The sequence below is a fragment of the Medicago truncatula genome, chromosome 4, assembly GCF_003473485.1.
Source record: "Medicago truncatula cultivar Jemalong A17 chromosome 4, MtrunA17r5.0-ANR, whole genome shotgun sequence".
NCBI classification, from domain to species: domain Eukaryota; kingdom Viridiplantae; phylum Streptophyta; class Magnoliopsida; order Fabales; family Fabaceae; genus Medicago; species Medicago truncatula.
The window spans coordinates 17,616,190-17,632,433 of NC_053045.1; positions in this window are offsets into that span (position 1 = coordinate 17,616,190).

A 16,244-nucleotide genomic window follows, 5' to 3' on the forward strand; every position below is an offset into this window, starting at 1 on the left:
TGAGTTTTCTAGGCCATGTTATTTCTGGTGATGGTATTGCAGTGGATCCGTCTAAAGTTGAAGCGGTATCACAGTGGGAGACTCCTAAGTCAGTTACTGAGATTAGAAGTTTCTTGGGTTTAGCTGGTTACTATAGAAGGTTTATTGAAGGGTTTTCTAAGTTAGCTCTTCCGCTAACGCAGTTGACTTGTAAAGGTAAAACTTTTGTGTGGGACGTCCATTGTGAGAACAGTTTCGGTGAATTGAAGAAGCGTTTGACGACTGCTCCAGTGTTAATTTTGCCGAAGTCAGATGAACCTTCTGTGGTATATTGTGATGCGTCCAAGTTGGGTTTAGGAGGTGTACTTATGCAAGAAGGTAAAGTGGTAGCTTATGCTTCAAGACAGTTGAGAATTCATGAGAAGAATTATCCTACGCATGATCTCGAGTTGGCGGCCGTAGTCTTTGTATTGAAGATATGGAGACATTACTTGTATGGTTCGAGATTTGAGGTGTTTAGTGATCACAAGAGTTTGAAGTATTTGTTCGATCAGAAGGAATTGAATATGAGACAGCGAAGATGGCTTGAATTGTTGAAAGATTATGACTTTGGTTTGAATTATCATCCAGGTAAAGCTAATGTTGTTGCAGATGCCTTGAGTAGGAAGACATTGCATATGTCCGCTATGATGGTCAGAGAGTTCGAATTGCTTGAACAGTTTAGAGATATGAGTTTGGTTTGCGAATGGTCACCTCAGAGTGTGAAACTGGGTATGCTGAAGATTGATAGTGAATTTCTGAAAAGTATCAAGGAAGCGCAGAGAGTTGATGTCAAGTTTGTAGACTTGTTGGTTGCTAGAGATCAGACTGAAGACTGTGATTTTAAAATCGATGATCAAGGTGTGTTGAGATTCCGAGGAAGAATTTGTATCCCAGACAATGAAGAGATTAAGAAGATGATTCTTGAAGAGAGTCATAGAAGTAGCTTGAGTATTCACCCGGGAGCTACGAAGATGTATCATGATTTAAAGAAGATTTTCTGGTGGTCTGGTTTGAAACGAGATGTGGCACAGTTTGTGTATTCCTGTTTAGTTTGTCAGAAATCGAAAGTTGAGCATCAGAAACCTGCTGGAATGATGGTACCTTTAGATGTGCCAGAATGGAAATGGGACAGTATATCCATGGATTTTGTGACGAGTTTGCCAAATACTCCTAGAGGGAACGACGCAATTTGGGTTATTGTTGATAGATTGACGAAGTCGGCTCATTTTCTACCGATTAATATTAGTTTCCCTGTTGCCCAGTTGGCAGAGATTTATATCAAGGAGATCGTGAGGTTGCATGGTGTTCCTTCGAGCATTGTGTCAGATAGAGATCCAAGATTTACTTCTAGATTTTGGAAAAGTTTGCAAGAGGCTTTGGGTTCGAAGTTGAGGTTGAGTTCGGCGTATCATCCGCAGACAGATGGTCAGTCGGAGAGGACAATACAGTCGCTAGAGGATTTGTTGAGAATTTGTGTTCTTGAGCAAGGAGGAACTTGGGATAGTCATCTTCCGTTGATCGAGTTCACATACAATAATAGTTATCATTCAAGTATTGGAATGGCACCTTTCGAGGCTTTATATGGTCGGAGATACAGAACCCCGTTGTGCTGGTTTGAGTCAGGTGAAAGAGTGGTCTTAGGACTAGAGATTGTTCAGCAGACTACTGAGAAAGTTCGGATGATCCAAGAGAAAATGAAGGCGTCGCAGAATCGACAAAAGAGTTATCATGATAAGCGTAGAAAAGATCTTGAGTTTCAAGAAGGAGACCACGTGTTTTTGAGAGTCACTCCTATGACTGGTGTAGGACGTGCTTTGAAGTCAAAGAAGTTGACCCCGAAGTTCATTGGTCCGTATCAGATATTGGAAAGAGTTGGAACGGTGGCTTACCGAGTGGGTTTACCGCCGCATCTTTCGAATTTGCACAACGTTTTCCATGTGTCGCAACTTCGAAAGTATGTTCCGGATCCATCTCATGTGATCCAAAGTGACGATGTGCAAGTTAGAGACAACCTTACGGTAGAGACTTTACCGGTGAGGATTGATGATCGTAAAGTGAAGACGTTGAGAGGCAAGGAGATACCTCTCATGAGAGTCGTTTGGACGGGAGCGACTGGTGAAAGCTTGACGTGGGAGCTTGAGAGTAAGATGCTGGAGTCTTATCCAGAGTTGTTTGCTTGAGGTAAATTTTCGAGGACGAAAATCTTTTAAGTGGGGGAGAGTTGTAACGCCCACTTTCGTTTAATCGTTTATTTAATCGAGTTTAGGTGATTATATTATAATTATATAATATATGCATGATTTTGGTATGTTTTGATGATTTATGATGATTTGATCGATGACGTGATGAGTTATGAGTTTTGGAAGATTTGATAAGGATATGAGAATTATTTTATTGTTAAATAAAATAAAGATTTGAAATTAATATAAAATATTTAGTTAAGGGCTGTTTTGATATTTTAGATAGTTTTGGGGGAGAAAGTGAGATAAGATAAGTAATTAAGAAGAGGTATATAAAGGTTAGACCTAGTTTTAGAAAAAACATTGTACGTACGACTGTTTTGGAGAAAAAGGAGAAAAAGCCAAGTTTAGAGAAACCAAGGAAGAGTGCTGCGATTTTCTTCATACAAGGTAAGGGTGAGACTAATAATTCAATAACGTTGATTGCTGTAATTCTGATGATTAATTGACAAAGTTAGGATTGATTTAGAAAAGTTTTGGAATTAGGTCAAAACCCTAAAAATTGATGATCAAACGGTAAAACTTGTTTAGATTGATGTAGAAACCGTCCTTTAACCTTAGAACATGTTTAGGATGGATTATGGGATCAAAACTAGGCTTTGAACCATGTTATTTGATGGATTTTCGAGAAAACCCGTAGTCTGCCCGTGCTTCTGTTCATCGCTCGCCACGGCGAGTGATGATCCTCGCCTCGCAAGGGATGACCTTCATCGCTCGCCACGTGTAACACCCCGTTACCCAAAAGCAATTAAATAGCAAATATACGTCAGAGTAATTCCACAACGGGCATGCTACACGTCATTTCAAAATTCTTAAATAGAAAATAAAACTATTTTATCAAATCAACTTATTATATATGAAAACATAGCAGTGGAATAGTTTTCAAAATCCATAACCTCATAAACATCCAACAATAGTCTAAGGCATTAAAGGCCTTAACATAATTCAACATCATACTTCAAAGCCAACAAAAGGCTCCACACCATAAGTTCCAAAATTTGATACATGGAAAGGAAAAGCAACAATAATAAAAATGATAAATCCCATCCCACGTATCAGAGCCCTAAACACGACTTTGAGCCACCACCTACTACTCAGGATCACCTGCAAGTTACCCATAGGAAAGGCAACATTTTCAAGCAGAAGGGGTGAGATTCACAACAATAAATATAGATATTAAAATCATCAATTGAATCTAACACCCTAATCAACAACACATCATCTTGTAAACATATACATGTATAAGTCACAAGCAGCAACAACATCAACAATACACCATGATCACAATGATTATATATATAAATGCATATTCAACACCAACATCATCCATCAGATAATAACTGAACTCAACAACCAAGACTCATGCAAATGACATGACCACTGCTAAGACACCATCTTAGACTTCTTAATGAAATGCAATATGCATGTGGTACCAAACAGGACCGAAGCCCTCACCGCTTTTGAATGGTTAAAGCATTCATCAGGACCGAAGCCCTCACCGCTGTTGAGCAACTAGTACTCCAGGACCGAAGCCCTCACCGCTGTTTTATGCATATGCCATGGACCTACTTGTGTATATCTACATACAACTGACCATGCAATGCAACTCAATATGACTCCACTTTAATAATATGTATGATTCAACAATTGGCATACATTTCAACCATCATCAGTAATCATTAATCCAGTAGTTCAATCAACTAAAATAATGCATAATTATATATAACCATGCTCAAAAACAACAACATCAACCGCTACTATTCAAGCTAGCAAAACAATATTCAGGAACTGTGCAGCTCGCCTCGCGAGCACATCTGCTCGCCATGGCGAGTTCACAAAAACACTAGCTCGCCATGGCGAGTTCAAGGCGAACTCGAGGCGAGTGAAAATCAGGTGCTCTCGGGAAAAATGACATTTTCTCACTCAAATCCAAATTCTAAGTTCCCTATTCATCTTTTTAGCCTAAAAATTCCACCATTCATCATTAATATCATCTAGGTACCTTAAACCATCCCCAAAACATCTTATAACAACAATTCAAAAATCAAGTTTTAATCTGGGCTACTCGCCATGGCGAGTTGGACTGCTCGCGAGGCGAGCTATGAAGTTGCTCACTCGCCATGGCGAGCACAGCTACTCGCGAGGCGAGCGATGAACTTCTGTACGGGCAGAAAACTGGTTTTTCCCAAAAATCCCATTTTCCTTCCAATCACTCCCCAAATCAGTTTACAGATGAAAATTGAATGTTTCTATGCAACCAAAACCAAATTCTAACATCAGAATAGCAATATCTACCCCAAAAACCATAAATTCAATTAAAACCCAATTCCTCAATTTCACTCCAAAAACCTGTTAAACTCAAATCAGACTTTAAAATCTACACTATTGAAGTAAACATCACCCTTACCTTAGAAATTGAAGAAGAAATGTGCAGCAAATTCACTCTTGGCTCTAACTTGGTCTTCTCCCCTTTTTCTCCCAACTTGTCAGTTCTTACGTACAACTGCTTCTAATCTTTCTTTTCCTAACTTCCCATTACTTAACTCCCTATATTTTCATTTAACTCCCCATTAACTTTAATAACTATTAAATAACTCCCCAAACTCCAAAATAATTATTATTTCATACTTATACTAATTATTATTAAATAAACTATATAATAAAATAATGCACCACATAAGACACCCAAAAATCACACATATATATATATATATATACTCCGCATAGATCTCCAAACATCATATATAAAAATATATATACTCCACATAATTCAAATTAATTAAATAAACAACTAGAGCGTTACACCACGCGAGCCCTTTCCCTTCGCCTCGTGAGTTGTTTGGTGCAACTCGCCATGGCGAGCAACCCTTCCTCGCCTCGCGAGCTTAGACAGAGAGCGTGTCATATTTCGTGATTCGACCTTTTTAGTTGGACCTTAAGTGCCTTTGAGTGCCTGAACATACCTAGTATTGATTAGGAATGAATGTAAGATCAGAGGGAACCCAGAACAAGTTTATTTTGGGAGTTGAGTGGTACTCGCCATGGCGAGTAAGAACTCTCGCCTCGCGAGCACAGCCAGGATGCAGTTGCTTGTGTGTTTGTGCGATCTGTGTCGCACGTGTTGATCTAGAGTGAACCCCTAACTAGTAATAGACCTAATGATGACGTTTAATGCAGTCTGTAGAGTTGTTTAAGTTATGTTGTTATTAATTGGACATGAACTAATGTATTGTATATTCATGCAAGATATGAAAACTTGATAATGATGCAATTTATGTGCTATTGATATAATGATATCATCTCGTTTATGTGACCTGTTTATGCTGCTTCCGTTATTTAACTAAGTGCATAAGTATATGATGAAGTTAGCTCCAAATTATTGGATGCATGTTGATATGTTGATTACGATGTTTTGTTCATAAGTGTCCATGCATAGCATCTCATTGAGCTTAGTCCTCACCACGAATATTAGGAGCTTTGTCCTCCGCACGTTTTATAGGAGCTTTGTCCTCCGCACGATTAAAGTATATTAATACTTATGATGACGATTGGTACCACATGCATATAAGGAGTCTAAGAGCATTGTCACATTGTCATGATTAAGATGTCTTGTTGATGATGATTGAATACGTGATTACGTGATAAGTGTTTATCAATTATGTGATTTTGTTCATGATAATTGGATATATGATTATGTTATAACTGTTTAGCAATTAAGCAATGTTATTTAAGGAATGATTATGATGTTAATTTATGATTCGCAATTACATTGATTAATGTTATTTGATTATGAAATCTCACCCGTTCTGCTTGAAAATGTTGCCCTTCGTATGGGTAACTTGCAGGTGATCGTGCTTAGTGTGCAGTTTGCTTTCGTGAGTTGGCCTTGCCTTCACTGTGTCGTCTAGGTCGCTCTGATACGTAACGGGATGGGGTTTAATGTTATAACGTGCTTCATTCTCTTACGTGACTATCATGTTTATGTTTTATGATGTTGAACAATTATTATGTTTTGTTAAGTTGATTTAACTCTTTTGAGATACTTTATGGGGGCCTGCGTGCCAAACTGATTTATGACTTCTGAGCTAATATTCCGCTGCTATGTTAAGATTTTATGTGGAAGTTAAATTATTATTTAACTGTTTTTGGATTACGTTTCTTTGTGATATCCCGTTTATGGTTTTTACTCTGATAAATGTTTAAGAAATTTGTATATTGGGAAAACGGGGTGTTACAATAATCATTGTCAACGCTTCCATCTTCCACCTCATCATCATCATCATCATCCATGTAGAAATCAGAAAGATTGTTTAAAGTCCCGGTCGTGGGCAACCCAATAAGATTCGAATTAGGTTGATCCATGACCCTAAAATGCTGTGATTACCTTTGGATTTGTTCTTTGACTTGGAGACCGGATGGAGGCGACATCCGAAGCACTGTGGTGTGCCGCATTTGCCGGTGAATTTGGAATGATTGGTGGGCTTGGAGGGGACTTTTGTGAAGAGTCCAGCAGTTAGAGGGGAATCGAACCGGGTGATGAATCGAGTACCGGGTGTCGGTTAGGAAGGATCGGATATGTCCTCACCATACCATGTTGCTTACCCTCTCTCTTCATTTTTGTTGAATTGGATTGTGGGCTAAAGAGATTGATGAGAAATAGATGAATGGATTTGTGATTATATATTAATAACTATGAGGTTGGTGCTGCAGGGGATGGAGTGGACCTTGGGAAACAAGGTGTATATAGTTATAGTTATGCGTGATGACCAAGTGTTAACAAATAATGGACCAGGCAAAACAATTATTATTATAAAGAACTAGTTACAAACCCGTGCTTCGCACGGGTTCAATAACGTATTCGATAAAAAAAATTCTTCGAAAGAAGAGATATTAAAACGACGGAACATTGTGATTCATCATAAAATATGTATGAGCTGATTAAGAGAGCATATAATTAGTTTATGAGAATACAAATTGACATAATATTTAGGATGAAAACAATTGGAATCAATAAAGAAACCAATGATGTGTGAATTTACATATTATCCAAAATTATAAAAAAGAGTGTTGTTGTTATAGAGTTACCAAAAAAGGATTGATACCCATATTTACATCAAATGAAATCAATCAAAGAAGTAGCATCGGTGAGTGAATATAATCTAGTCTAGGATTAGAGTTAAGGTGATCTATTGAAAGTGCGGATCATGAACACCAAATTTTTATTTGGGAACGATTTGAACGTGCATATTTTTAGGTGGCTTCTCTAGATCAAAAATTAACTTATCACCTACCTCTAACATCTGTTCTCGGCAAATTTGAACCATTGGCCGCCTAAGTATTTTTTATAACTGGCTCTCTTTGCCGTTATCAAGCGACACTTATACCTTTTTTTAGCTTGTTTTTCGATGAGTGTGATTGTTTTCCGTGTTCCTTTTAGAAATGTCATTGATATCTCATTTGAAAAGTGCTAGGTACAAAACAAATTGCACTGTTAATTAGAAGTTATATATATGTACATTTCTAAAACATTTACCAAAGCATTATAAAGATTTGCTGTAGGAAAAGAGCATGTTTTATTTTGTTCAAGAGATTAGGAAAACAACATTATAATTAACATGATACTAATTGGAACCAATGAAGGAACCAACAATGTGCAGATTAACGTTAAATAGTTAGGTTTATAAAAGAGATTGCAAGTTTCATAGACTAACTAAAAATGATGAGGTGACACTAACCACACCTAGAGCTGCCAAAAATGGGCCGAGCTCATGGGCTGGCCCATTGGCCCATGTTTTTGAGCCGGACCGGGCCTAAAAAACTAACAAAAAAATACACTCGGGGTTTTTCGGCCCAAGCTTATTTGGGCCATACAAAATTTGGGCCGGGCTTTGGGTCGGCCCATTAGCCCATATTTCATTTTATTTTTTTTAAAACATTATCAACTAATTTAAAATTTATTAACAAAAAAATATTTAAATAAATAAATTTAATAAATATGGATGAATTTAGCTTACAGTTTTAAAATTTTAAAGTTTATAAATTATTAATTTTATTTAATTGAAAGAATAATCTAGAGTTTAATTATTATTCAATGTTAATATAAAAATTATTTATATTTTTATGTCCATCCAATCATATTTTAGCAAAAAAATAATGGTGAGTAACTAATACATAAGAAAATACATAAAAAAAAGTGAATAAATTTTAAAAATAAAACATTAACGGGCCGGGCTGGCCCATGGCCCACCCGGGCCGGGCTCTAGAATTCACGGCCCAATCATAAACGGGTCGGGCGGGGCCGACCCATTTCAATAGTCGGGCCTCTCGGGCCCGGGCTGGGCCGGCCCATTTGACACCTCCAACCACACCCCATCAATAGAAAATTACTAAAATGCCCCTTCTAGGAGCAACTCTCATAATACAATCCAAACTGGTTAGGATTGAATTTAGTTGTTTTCCAAATAGTGATGCAATATGTTTCCTAACACAAAATATGCACATGAAAGAAAAAAATAATGCAATATGTATTTTTAATTTGTGCGTAAAAAAACTCAAAGCATGTTTGTGCATAAAAAAGCAGACATTGACTAAGTTTATAAATTCATCAATTCGCCTAACCTGAGACAGTTTGGAAAAATCGTTGTACGAAGTACGTTGAGAAGAAGACGAACTCTGACTTAAGTTCTAACTGAAGCTTTGACTCTGAGCTTGAGAAGTGTTAAGGTCACGACAACAATTCAAGAAACATGGTCAAAAAACAATCAAATCGGATTGTGAAATAATAAGTTACTCTAACACTGTATTGTGAAATCATAATGCAAACTTACTAAGTCTTAAACTTCTTAACAACCGGATGATGTAGGTTGATGAGCAGCCTCGAACCTGACCAATTGTTACATATATTTGGGTTGACATTGACTACAAAATGGAAGCAAAGAACTCAAGGTAAATAGATGGTAAATGATAAAGCTACGGAGTATTTTCCCATAGTGTTACATCAACTATATTCCACTACATAAGGAAAGACATTTTTCGGGTCATTATCAAACTTATACAAAATTCTATCATCTGATGCTGACAAAATAGAAAATAATACCTTTTCTATTTTGCAATGTTTAGTTTTTTTGAATAAGAAAAAGATATGCATATTTTTTTACGATATAAAGGTGCAATATATATATATATATATATATATATATATATATATATATATAAGCATAATTTTTTTAGAAATCTATACCTTTTTTGAAGAAAAGACATCTACAATTGTACTTTTAATTAAAATCAAAATTTTAAAAAAATTATACGAATTAGCGTAACAAAAAAACAGACACACATAAAGTATTACTCTAAACGCTAATATGTGTGTCTGTAAATTTGCGAGGTTGAAGAAAGAAAAAAAAAATATTTTGTATCATTAAATGATAGCGTGAATAAAAATATGTGTGAGGTTGTTAGGATTAAACGATATTTAAATTAAATATATAAATGATAAAAAGATAATAAAATTTCTTTGAAAAAAAGGTAATAAAATTAAATGAAACCTCCTTTAAAAAATTAAATGGAAGAAAAAAAAACATATTGAAATATAATATTAGAAAATAAAAGAAAAGGTTCCCAACGTGAATTGAAGAGAGATGCTTGTGAAATAAATTGTCGGGAAGTAGTTTTTTGAAGTAGCATTCAACAACTTTTGGCCAAAGCTCATTCCATTCAATTTTATGCATTAAAAAAGTACATTTTTTAGTAAGTACTTAATTGATATTGTACTTGGCCTAACTTCTCCTTAAAAATGTAGAGAAGTTGAAAAGAAAAAAAAACCGGGTCAAACGGTATCTTAATCTCCCACAACGGCAGTGTAAAAGCGACTGAATTTGGAAGAAAAAAAATTAGAAAATAGTTAAAAAAATAAAAATTGAAAAATAGTTAAAAGTTATTAAAAATATAAAAATTATAAAATTTATTAAAAATATAAAAAATTATAAAATAATTAAAAAAAATGGTGAAGAGCAAAATGGGAAATGCACCCTAAAAATGATGAGGTGGCACTAACCACACCCCATCAATTGGAAATTACTAAAATGCCCCTCCTAGGGGCAAAATGGTAAAATCCTAGAAACTTAATTTTATAATATAGTAAGTAGATTAAAATTAAAATTAAAATTATTAGAATTTATTTGAGTTTGACAACTCATTTAGATTAAATAAGTGTAGACAAACAATAAAGCAATTATATTAAATAAGTTGAATGATTCCTTCTATCTTTTTTTTACCTGTAGATAAAGTGGAAAATATCATACTCTTCCCTTTTCAATCCAGAGTTTCCATACTAAAGCAACGATATTAGTTATCCAAGTGCATGGTAATTACATTAACTTTTATGCATAATTTCATGACAGTTTTTTTCTCTTGCATGTAAAGCAATAAAATATGCATATGTCCAAAAGACACTCATAGTAAAACTGAGCACATCATCACCAAACATATATAACCGATTTTTTAATATGGGCTTCTTTACTCTTTTTTTTCTTTCTTTTCTTGGATAGGATTAATATGTTTTGATTGTGCTAGAAAATTTAATAGTGCTAAGCTAACATAGTTTCAATAAAAAAAAGTTAATGACACCGAATCGCATTTTGTCATTAAAAAAAAAAGTGATATCAAATCACACAAATAATAAAATAGTAAGTAAATCGTCACCTAATCATTAGAATTAATATGTTATATATTTATTTTGATTGGACTCTATTTTATTATTAATAGAGTCCAATCTAGTTTCAAAGTGAGAAAACTCTAGCCGCCCTCTATAAAGGGCTACGGAGGACTAACCCTACTAAAACATTAATCTTTTTCCCAAACTATTAGTAACATGCTCTAATCCTCTAAATAAATCCGACAATTATGAAAGACTACAAAACACTAAGCCCGTTGTTATAGATTTTTTTATGAAAAAAATCACTTTTTTTTTTAATAAAAAAAACCACTTTTAAGATTATTGCATCCGTTTGTTATAGTTTTTTTAACCCCCTCTTCCATTTAAAAAAAGTTACAAGTAACCTTCAACGTAGATTCTTCCCTTTCAACTGATTTTTTTATACAATCTTAGACCATCTATAATGGGAGGTCCTTCCTCTATTTAGCACGATGCTAAATAGACAACCCCGTTGTGACATCAATAAATATGGTACTTATAAAGATGGATGGGTGCTTTTATAGTCACCTTGTCTCTCCTTTACTCATAGATCTCACATGTATAATTAATTCTATTTTTTTCTCTATTCAATTGATGTATTATTTTAATATTAAAAAATAATAATTGCAATCATAATATTTAATCGATCAACATGAATCTTCAACAAAAATTATATTTTACAACAAATAATTTACCCATTTGTAAAGAAAAAAAGCAAAACAAACATACGATGATTGGATTTACTACAAATAATAGTTTAATTTGAATTTGCTCGATTTTAACATAGGGTGATTAAAAAAAATTCTTGCTTTTTATTTTATAATTTATAATTAGATTACTTCAATATTTTAAATTTAATAATATAAAGTTATTGTTGGGACCCAATTAATAATTCTTTTGGGTGCTAAGTTGAAGAGATTAAGTGTTTATTCAATATTAATTATAACATTAAGAGTAAATTACGCTCCTCTCCCCTTAAAGATGCTTAAATTACATTCCTCTCCTCTCTTATGTTAAAATATACACTTTTCTCCCCTCTTATTCAAAACATATTAGAAAATATTTCACTCTCCTCCTCTAAGAGAAGCCTGAATTACATTCTCCTCCCCTCTTATGTTAAAATCTACATTTTACTCCCTCAATACTTGTTTTTTATTTCTAATAGTCTAGCAAAAAATAATAATCTAATACACTTCGAAAAAATAGTATTACGGATCTATTTTAATATAATCAATATTTGAATACATATTTTTCGCTATTTTTTATTCACAATTTCATTAACATATAGTTTTAAATCCTATTATAGAATAAGAAACAACCCAAAATAAAATTTAAATATGCAAAAAATTATCAAAGACAATAAAGAATGGTTATTTAAAAGTTAATTTTATACTCTAAATTATAAAATTAATAGAAAAATATTTAAATTTAAATATCATTGACATTTAAATTATAAAGAAATGAATTTATTTTTCTTAAATGGTGGTTCAAAATTAGTATATATCATAAAAATATATATTTATGTTAAAATAGATTAAAGTGTAGTACATATTTAATTATTAAAGGAGGGGTTTGTAATTCAAGCATCTTATAGGGGAGGGGAGTATAAATGTTATTTTTCAAGGGAGTGAAGTGTATATTTTAACATAAGAGAGAAGAAGATTGTAATTCAAACACCTTTCAAGAGATGAATTGTAATTTACTCTAGGGTCTTGTTAACCGGTGCCCCGGACACTGGTTAAGAAACTAAAAGTAGAAAGAAAATATATAATATACATTGAAAAGTGCAATTTTTTAACTTTTAAAATATAGAATATGTTATGAATATTACAAGTGGATGTCCATATAGCAATTGGGTTATTGGATCATATTGTTAGCTTATTGGACCATATTGTGCTTGCTCCCCAAGTCATTGTATTTCTCTATAAATAGAGCTCATATGTAACCTAATTATACATCATAAGAGAATAATATAATCCTCTTTCTTCTCTCTCTATTCTCTCTTCTTCTCTTTAATCTTGTTCTTGTTCTTCTTATTTTAATAGTTTCATAACACGTTATCAGCACGAGCTTACCAACTAAGGTATTTTTTATGTAAATAAGTTTTAATTTTGTATCAATGATTATAGGCTATACTGTTACAATTCCATCAATTGGAATCAATGCCTTATAGATACATTAAATCATTGTTATGTGAATTGTAATATATTATTGTGTTTATTTATTCCATATGTAATCATGAAGTATTGCATAAGAATTGATCTCATATTATAAAATCAAAGAGATCTATTATATGGTTCCTGAAGAACTCAATATTACTCTATGTGAATTTTAGAAAAATTCAAAAGTGTGGTTCATGAAGAACTCACTATTATTCTTTGTGAATTCCTGAATAATTCAAAACCGTAGTTCCTGAAGAACTAAATATTATTCTCTTTGAATTCCTGAAGAATTCAACAGCGTAGTTCCTAAAGAACTTAATATTTTTTCTCTTTGAATTCCTGAAGAATTCAAAAGCGTTAATCTATGAAGGAAGGATTGATTGGAGAAATATTTTATGGTTTAAATTTATTGCATAGTTCTTGAAGAACTTAAAAATCAATCTTTATCCTCCATGAATTCCTGAAGAATTCAGTAGTAATACATCCATGAAGGATCGTACAAATAACAGATTAAATTTGTTATATAGTTCTTGAAAAGCTTAAAAAAAACTTAAAAATCAACCAATTTTATTCTCCATGAATTCCTGAAGAATTCAATTGTGATGCATGGATTGCACAAATAATTGATTTGATTGTGAGTAGTTCGTGAAAAACATAAAAAAAAACTCATTTTTCTTTTGTGAATTGGTGCGTATTTTTTTTTTTCACCAAATTTCCATGTTTTATTCATTTAAGATTCAGTTGAAATTATCCCTTGATTTAATTATTATTTTATCTTTTTGGTTTAATTTTAAAACAAATCTCTGTTTGATTGAGATTGTTTCCTTTAATTGTGGATTTTTTTCCAAATTTTTTGCTGAAACCAGTTTTGTTTTGTTGGGTCTAAAATAAACCAACTAGTTTTTATTTGGATCTAAGTTAAAAAAAAAATATATTATTATAATTGATTTGAAACATATCTTTACGTTTGAGTTTGTTTCAAATATAATATTAAATTAAATATCTAATTTTTCTTCTTAAAATTAAGGAATCAAATTGTATCAATTTTTTTAAGATTTGATCTAAAATTATTTTCTAAATTCTACATATTTTTTTTTCAAAAAAAAAAAAAGATAATGTAACTAATTCCGTTTTTTTTCTTCTGACTTTATGGCTCTTGTTTGTTATGGATTCATTGTCAATTTGATTGATAGACACCAATTAGAATCATGTATTTTGTTTTAATTGATTGTCACAATTTTTTGTTTTGAAATAAAAATTTGATAAAATCATTATTTTTAGAAGCAAATTGACTTCACAATAAAAAATTTGATCCCATGCGATTTTGACAATTTCAATTTCTCAACCACCAAAATCATGTTTGGCACCTAAATGATCATGTTTTAAGTTCTTGAATTTCGGTTCATATAGACTATATAGACTCTTTTCTAAATTATAGACTGAAGTTCCATATAACGGAGATATATACATCAATTTGGTCTTGTCAATATGTCTGTTTTATTTTATTTTTATGGTTGTGCTTTCATGTAATTTGGGCAATTCCTTGTTGATTTTGATTTAAACTTATTTATGATCCATTATCGATATGCACATAAATGTCATGTATACAAGTATTTGTTTTGAATTATTAAGTTTGGGTATTTGATCATTGTAACATCAAATGGAAATATGTTGTTAGCAAATAAAGATTTAGATTTAATTTAATTAAGGTGAATTGATTTGTTCTGAAATTTATTTTTATTTAAAAAAATAATGTTTTATATCCTACCGTTTAATTTCTATTTGAAATTAAAATTGATTCACATATTTTTTGTGTATAAACTTTGTATTTAGTTATAAAATAAATAAATAAATAAATGCTATATATTTAGTTATGATATATATTTATGGAAGATTTGTTGTATTTTAATAATGAATCTCAACTTTTGTGATTCAATTTGGTAGTACATTATACAAAGGTTTGATTCTTTAATTTTGAGAAATATTGATTCTACAATATATGGGTAAATATTTATATTCACATGTAGTGAATCAATATTGACATGATTTTTTCTCTCGTATATATAAGATTCAAGTTTATTTCATTTGAAATTGAATATTTGGGTTATAGCATGATTATGATATTTGAAATTTATTGTTATTAATTTTTTTTTACAATAATATGATTTCAATCATGCATTTTGGAAGAACCAGGAATATTTTTCATAAATTATGATGCAAGGAATCAATGTTAGCATTGCACTTCAAAATAAATAAATTATCGAAGGCTCCTGAATAACTAATTTATTGTTACATGGAGGAACAAAGTTAAACATTGAGATTGCATTCTCATAAAATTTTAATGTTAAAAATCTCTATATTACGAGATATACTCTGGAGAAAATAAGTGTAGTGGAAATTTTATTTTGTCTCTTATTTATAATACACTTATATTAGTGCAATGGAAGCACATATTATAGTAAACCTGAAGTTTACATATTATATTATTTGTGCAATGTAAGCACATAATATCGTAAACTAGAAGTTTACAAATTATATTGTTGGCAAGACTGGTTGGGTTATCCCGGATCTATTATGATGCATAAACTATTTGAAAAAAAAATGGATATATATTGAAGAGCTAGAAGATTCTTCAATCTAGTAACTATTGTGTGTTACTACTTCCCAGATAGAGTTGACAATTTAAAAGAATGAGTCCCTCACTTATATAAGGTGCTATTTAAATTAATACATTGATCATGTGAAGTACTTGAATATTATATGATTTGAATCGATGCATCAACTAAATGATCACATGTATATTCACAACCAGAAGTTTGTGAGATTATTATGTCAACAAATTTGACTAAGAGTTTATTTTCTAAACTTTTCAAAAAGCATTTTATAAGTATCATTCACCAATTCAAATTGATATTGAACAGCAGGTAGCATATGATCATAAAAATGGATTTGGAGATCCATTCTTTAGACGTCTAAAGTTAATTGTATGATTGATACTTATGAGACCATACCTTATAAACTCTATTTTGGTTATGAGATAATGTCTTATAGACTCAATTTTGGGAATCAATAATTTTGTATATTGAGATATTGATATGCATCAAGCCAACACATTACTATATGTAAGTT